This window comes from Triticum dicoccoides, chromosome 3A (assembly GCF_002162155.2).
Source record: "Triticum dicoccoides isolate Atlit2015 ecotype Zavitan chromosome 3A, WEW_v2.0, whole genome shotgun sequence".
In the NCBI taxonomy this organism is placed as follows: Eukaryota; Viridiplantae; Streptophyta; class Magnoliopsida; order Poales; family Poaceae; genus Triticum; species Triticum dicoccoides.
In genome coordinates this window covers 681,144,494-681,152,233 of record NC_041384.1, presented here as the reverse complement: position 1 = coordinate 681,152,233, position 7,740 = coordinate 681,144,494, and the positions used below count along the sequence as shown (strand labels likewise).

The 7,740-nt window shown below is 39.0% G+C and overlaps 1 pseudogene; it reads left to right on the top strand.

Moving 5' to 3' along the window:
• The first annotated feature begins 5,842 nt into the window (after positions 1–5,842).
• Positions 5,843–7,237, top strand: LOC119272854 (annotated as a pseudogene).
• Positions 7,238–7,740: the final 503 nt, after the last annotated feature.

Here is a 7,740-nt window from a genome sequence, read left to right as displayed (position 1 = left end):
GGTGCGGGAGGAAATTTGTTGGTTGTCGTTGGAGATGCCCTTAGCAATTTATATCATGTTCCCTAGAATTATATATTAGAAAATAATGTGTTTTACTATGTAGTATTATGCAACCTTGTAGAGAAAATAACGGGGTTTATTTTTTGAAAGAGTGTTAGAAAAACAATATGGACACAAGAAAATTACATGAGTTATTTGTTAACAAAAAGAATGTGACCGGTTTGTTATTTATGTATAAATAACAGTAGTAATATTTGATGCGATGGATATTCCGATTGATCAAATTGGTCTTTTTTTTCAGTGAGCAAATTCTGTTCATACAATTATACCGGATCGGAATATTCGATTTGATGGATATTCTGTAAAAGCAAACTATGCATGTACTCCGATTTGGTATTCAGTGAGCAAATTCTATTTGCTCTTTCTTGAAAACAAGTCAAAGCAAGGAACTGATTTTCCTTGGTTGCATAAATAGTTCCTGAATCAATTGACCATATATGATAAACATGTCCATTACAACACAAAGAACGGAATTGTTCAGGTCAATGAATAAAGCAGTATGTTACGTGTATATGTGTTAGTAACATGCACGCTAGCTTAGGTCATTGTTCCATTCTCCATGAAGTTGACATGAGACTACTTTTTCCGACCCTATGAACTAGTCCAAGATTGCATTCAAGTTTGATTGGCGGACTCCTCTTCTTCTTCTTTTTTTGCCGGTTTACTTCAACAGAAATGGCATGTATATATTAGATAAATAGATTGATAGCTGATTCACTATTTTTTTTCAGCAGAGATGACATACTTGAATACATAGACTGGACACCGGATTAATTATTCAATTTATTCATCGGGAATGTATATATGTCTTGTGATGATTGATGAATAGATTAATAGATTGTTGGATTTGATAAATTTAACAGAATAAACAATTTGATTGCTGGACTTGATAAATTCAGCAGACTAAACTATTAGGTTGCTGGATTAATCAATTGGTACTTAATTCAACGGAAGTGACGACACTACTTTGATCCATCCCAAGCCCCTACATATTTATGATGTCTCTGTCAGTTGATGAAAAAAATAACCGAGCTGGTGAATGGAATCTAATCAGTTGATACTTGCCTGTGTGACACAACACCCAAACTGCATCGCTGGGTTCTCTCATGTTCTATTATCCTGTTAGGGTTTTTTCTAAACCATCCTGATAGGAATCCAAAAAGGAACGCCCTAAACTAATATAAGACGTTTTAGGTTACTAAAGTTATAGTAACATAAAACGTTATATTAGTTTCCAAAGAAAGTACTATTAATCTATTGTACTCTGAATGACTGTCTGGACTCTGGACTATATAAGAACTGACAAAGCTCATACTTATCCGGAAGTACTCTCTCCGGTCCTTTTTAGTCTACATATAAGTTTTGTCCGAAGTCAAAGTATTTGTACTTTGACCAAACTTATAGAAAAATGTATCAACATTCATAATGCCAATTCTATATTGTTAGATTCATTGTGAAATGCAGTTTCATAATATATATTGTATTGTAGATGTTGATATTCTTTAATGTAATTTTGGTCAAACTTTGTAAAGTTTGACTTGATAAAAATCTAATGCGTAGAGTGAAAAGGACCAGAGGGAGTATCTTAACTCACGAGGACGACACTGAGTCTCTGTTGACACATGTACTTTAGCCATATAAATTCTCTGCATGTAAACTTTGAAGAAAATATATCCATGTAAATATCTGGGTCGATTAACCTCGCTAAGATGAAATGCATTAATTATTGCGTATATTTACTTGTTTTTGCCAACTTTTATTGTAAACAATCTTGATTTTTTTTGTTAGGAATGGTCTGATTTAGCTAAATAACCAAGCAAAACACATCATATTGACGACACTAAAACAAACATGAGCACCAAATATTCCCGATAAAACATAAAAAAAATACATCATGGTACTTCTAAGTCATTGTTTCTAGTTTCAATGTTTGCATCTCGACTTTCTTAAATGTTTTTGGTGAAAAACCCGCAAAACAAATAAAGCTACATAAGCTAGACTAACCTCAAAGATTAATTTTGAAGCGACGTATGGGTCATCCACTCTAGTAAGTGGAACCTTAGATCGTCAAATGCACCATGTATGGGGAAACAACCTACAAGTTAGGTTGTTGAGACATTACCTTGTCGCCATACAGTCAAGAGAAAAGGCCATGAGCACAACATGATGAAATAATAGAGCCACAGACCTACCTGACACAACCATGCCACAACCACTAGCAAGTCAGACCAAAGCACCAAGTGGAAATCTGTCAGACTAGATAATGTTGATCTGCTAGAATTAAAGCATCACAAGCCCCTCGGTGTCAGCCGTGACGATCATACTAGGATTTTGATGGGCGGGGCAATTGGACTTTTATCTGTGCAATAGATCCTCCACTATCAAGATGCAACCACCATGGACACAAAAAGTTAACATAGATTTTTTTTAATTTAAAACAAGGTTAATACCCCCCCCCCCAAGTCCAATGAAGGAGAGGGGAACTAAAGGGATACGGGTGAAAAAGATGCCTAGTGGCAAGAGGGGAGTTTTCTCTCTTAATATAATTATTGATCTAACAAGTGCGCCATACAGATTGCCTTAGACATTGTTTATCATACTTTATTATTTTCACCATTGCTGGTAATTTGAATCAATATGTTGGGCCAACTGACCGGACAAACAACTCATTCTCATATATGTTTGGGTATATCCATGCTGACATATGAGTCATGTGTTGCAACTAGTTAAACCTATTCCCAGTGATTTAACAAATTTCATAAATTCAACAAAATTTAATGAAATTTGAAAGGATTTGGCATAATATTGTATGCTACTAACAATTATGCTTTCATGTTATCTACCCATCTATTTCCATGCCATCCTAATAAGTGGGTTCAACCTTTTGCCTGGGGTAAAACAAAAATAGGTAAAAGTTACATGCCACAAGAGCACAACTACGTTGCAAAATCTGACAAGATTCTCAGATGACGTAAAAATACGTCACAAAGTTACAACATGAGAGTAGAAAGTGGAATATACTCCTAATTAAGTACTCATCACAAACCTTGTTAGTTTGATAAAAAAAGAATACAAGGAGGCAAAGATTGTCACAAGGTTAAGGTTGTTACTAAGGGGTAAAACAGGGTAAATGTTTTCACAAGGTCATAGTTAGGGGCAAAAGGTGGGATTTGCTCATATTTTTAGTGTGTAGATTTTAGACAATTTGATACATTGTTTCATTGTATATACCTCATATGAAGGTAGACAAAATAATAAGTTTTACACTTTTGTAAGATATTATATAACCTTTTAAAGAAAACAATGTGATTTATTTTTGTTTTTTAAACTAGATGGCCACAAGACAACTACATGTGTTGTTTATAGTGATGTAAACGTTCTAATATTTCTTTATGGAGGGAGTACTGATTTATTATGTGAAGTAACTGTGGTAATATTCGATTTGATGGGTATTCCAATTTGTTATTCAGTGAGCAAATTCTATTTGCTCTTTCTTGAAAACAATTCAAAAGAAAGGAATTATTTTTCCTTGGTTGAATAAGTAGTTCCTGGATCAGTTGGCCATATATGATAAACATGTCGATTATTGGAAAAGAACGGAATTTTTTAGGTCAACGAATAGAGCAGTATACTCCATGTTTATGTGTTAGTAACATGCACGCTAGCTTTGGCGATGTCTCATTACTTTCTCACTTATATTGACAGATGAGACTACTTTTTTCTACCCATGTATTCGATAAACTCTTCTTCTAAGGTTGATTGCCGGAATCCTCTTATAAGATAGATTGGTCACTAGATTGTTTATTCGATTAATTCATCGAAAATATATGTCTTGCGATGATTGATGAATAATTAAATCGGTCGCTGGATTTGATAAAATCAGCAGAATAAACAATTGATTGGTGGATTAGTCAATCATTTGTTAATACAACCGAAGTGACTATATTAATTTGATCAATCACCAGCTGTCACCTACTCTCTTCGTCCTTGAAAGAGTGTATTTCCAACTTTGTTGGAAGGTCAAACTATCTCAAAGTTTGACCGAGTTTGTGTAAAAATATATCAATGTTTGTGAAACCAAATAGATATATGGTGAAAATATATTTTATCATGAATCTAATGCTACTAATTTGATATCATAAATGTTAGTGTATTATTGTATAAATACGGTAACTACACTTTCGGTTTCTTTTGTGCTCTATTGGTCTGTAGGGAGTCTAAAAAGTATAGATAAAAACTTCATCAAATCATGTGGTTTTCATATACCCCTGTGGTGTTTTCGTTCCTGTGGGTTCCGGCCGGGGCGTATTATTCTATTACACTCAGAGCCAGTGTCATTTTCTGGAGTATGTGAGAACTGTCAAGCTCATTCTTATCTTATCTGGAAGTATCTTAATTTACAAGGACGGCATTGCATCTCTCTCTTTGGCTATACAAATTCTCCCCATGGAGATTTCAAAAAATATATCTTCATGCAAATATCTGTATCCATCAGCCTCGCTATAAGAAAAATGATGTTGATTAAATGAAGAATATATTTATCTCACTGACCTTTATCCTTATAAATTTTGACATATGTAGTTTATATTTTCGGCACATTATTCAATTTTATTACATTTTTTGCGAGGATAACTTCCAGCCTGTTCATCAACTGTCAAGGTAGTACAAAAAACACTAGAAGTAAAAAAATACATCTAGGTCCGTAGACCACCTAGCGACATCGAATTGAGGAAACTAGGACAAACATGAACAACAGACATTCTGATAAAACAAAAAAATTATATCATGGCACTACAAAATCGTCTTTTTGTTTACCTTTTACATTTTACTTTCTTCCATGAAAAAACATTGCAGGAAAATAAACATGCAAAAGCTATACTAACCTCAAATATTGTGGAATGTATAAGTTGTCCACTCCAATAAGTGAAAACCTTATATCATTGAATGTAACAAGGCTGATGACACGCCCTTACAAGATAGCAGGTTATCTGGTCATTGCTTTCTCACCATACAAGCTGGAAGAAAACAAAGAGCACATTGCAACAAGACATGAGAGACAATGACCAAAAAGTTCTTAACATCACCGAAGCCACGACAAGCGTCAATCGGGCCGGAGCATAGGGTGACAATCTGCCAGATCAAAAACCGTCGATTCATGAGAATCAAAACATCACACGCTCCTTGGTGTCAGACGCGATGAGCATACTAACTCAGACATGATAGAGTTGTTGGATGTATTTTAGGAAACCGCCTCCACCGTCCAAACAAGTGGGTTTAGCTTTCGTTTGTGATTAAAACAAAATTAGGTAAGATATGCATGTCACAAAATATTCAAAATGTTAGAAATGAGATAAAATATGTCACAAAGTCAAAACTCACAGCACGAGAGTAGAAAGTAGAAGATACTAACCGTCACTGAAATATGGTAAAAACAAGTGGATGGATTCAGCTTTAACTTTGGGCTAAAAACAAAAGTAAGTGAAAATACATGTTACAAGAGGACGACTATGGTGCAAAAATCTGACAAGATTTTTGAAATGTGATAAAAACATGTCACAAAGCCACAACACGAGAGTTGAAAGTGGAATATACTCTCAATAATTACTCCTTTCATTCCAAAATAGATGATTAACATTGTACTAACTTTAGTACAAAGTAATACAAAGTTGGGTCATCTATTTTGGATGGAGAAAATACGGTGCATGTGTAGCCATAGCAAAAGCCTAGCGAGGCACATGCAGATGCAGTGCTTGTTCCACATCACATTCGGAAGGCGTTGACCATGGCGTCGACCACTAAACTAAGGCAATTATTGCCCATTTGATATATATTCCGCCCGGATTAAGTCCCCACAGCACGTACCTTTCCCGATTAGCTTTTTCCCTAGCCGCTGCAATCACAAAATCCACTTGCGGCTTCACTTTCTCCGTTGATGCACATGCATGGCCATTGCTAATACCCTAATTATTAGTTAAGTAGCCGGCCCAGCAATAAGTCAGTAGTTAATTGCCCTAATTAAGTACGTACTTATTGCTTAGAGCTAGCGTAGGAGCACATCTCCACCTTGCCTTCCTCCTCGTCCTCGATCGTCCTGGTCTGTCCTGCACCATATGACCCTGCGCGCTGCAGCTCACGGCGAGTCATAAGTCAATGCATGCCCACGCGTCAGGTCAACTAATGGGGCTAGCCCACCATGCATGTCACACCGCACGCCGTGTCGCCGTCCGTCTTGAGCTAGCTAGCTAGCTAGCTACCTAGACCCATCTACCTTGCGTAGCTTGCGTACATATATATATACACACAACCCGGCCGGCCCCCTCTCTCATGCATGCCATCATCCTTACAATCCAGCCGGCGCATCCACTCTTGGTCACCAGCCCCGTCTCGAGTCCGTCGACGTCCACGGGCGGCATGGCGGCGAGCAAGGGCGCGAGGAAGAGCCTGGTGTCGAGGACGCTGGAGCGATGCCGGTCTGGGCTGAACAGCGGTGGCAGGTCGGCGGCGGCGGTGGCGCCGGGGTGCTTCTCGGTGTACGTGGGCCCGGAGCGGGAGCGGTTTGTCGTGCGCGCCGACCGCGCCAACCACCCGCTCTTCCGGCGCCTCCTCGACGACGCCGAGCAGGAGTACGGCTACGCGGCGCAGGGGCCCCTCGCGCTGCCCTGCGCCGTCGACGCCTTCCTCGACGTGCTCTGGCACATGGACCACGACGTCCAGGACGACGACGACAGCGAGGCAACCGTGGCCCCGTCGACGCCGATATGCGGGCTGCAGCGCGCCGGCAGTGGGAACATCAAGGTCCGGCCGGCGGGGTACCGGGTGCTCAGCCCGGCCAAGTCCACGCCGGCGTCCTTCTTCTTCTCGCAGACGGCGGCTGGCGGTAGGAGGTGAGCTATAGGCGCGCAGCTAGCTAGCAGGAGCGGGTGCATGCAGAACCGAGAGGAATCTGCGCGCGCATACACAGATCGAGCAGGTGCTTAATTTGCATATACTTAGACGTCTCAACCCCACACACACGCCTAGCTGATTTAGATTGTAAAAGTGGAAGGAAAGAAGATCTATTCTATGCATGCATGTAAGCGCGTGTGTTGGATGTTCTTTGTATTACCGGTTTCATGGAAATGAAAATTGGGGCTTGAGCTCCTAAATTAGAAACAAAAAAATGCGGGTTTATGTGTGGGATACACAAAAGGAGATTAACTTTGGGTGATCATTTTGTTTGATCTATACCAGTGGAACTTGTGTTTCTTTATGGAGTATCGATCATTTTCTATGGCAGTTTATATTGTCGTGAGGATGACAATTTTAGTTTGCAAGCACGGCAAATCCTTGCGAAAAACAGAACTGAAGCGGAGTTGCCATGCTTGCTAACTAAAATTTTCATCCTCGACGAACACAAATTGTCATCAAAGTCGTTCACAATTGCCATCCCCAGCGAACGTTCGCTGGTTAAGCCGGTCCAAAATTAACTAGTTTTTTTGTGTGGTAACTAATTAGTTAATTCGGGTCTCGGGCTAGATGCAAACCTATACTCCCTTGATATTATTATGCAAAACTATTGATTTGGTCAATTCTTGTCGTTTATTCAACCAGGTTTAAAAAAGGGTTGTACTGGGTATTGACAGAATGATAGGTGTTGTCTATTCATGAGTTACCTGAAACTTTTTAAAACCTGAATCACAT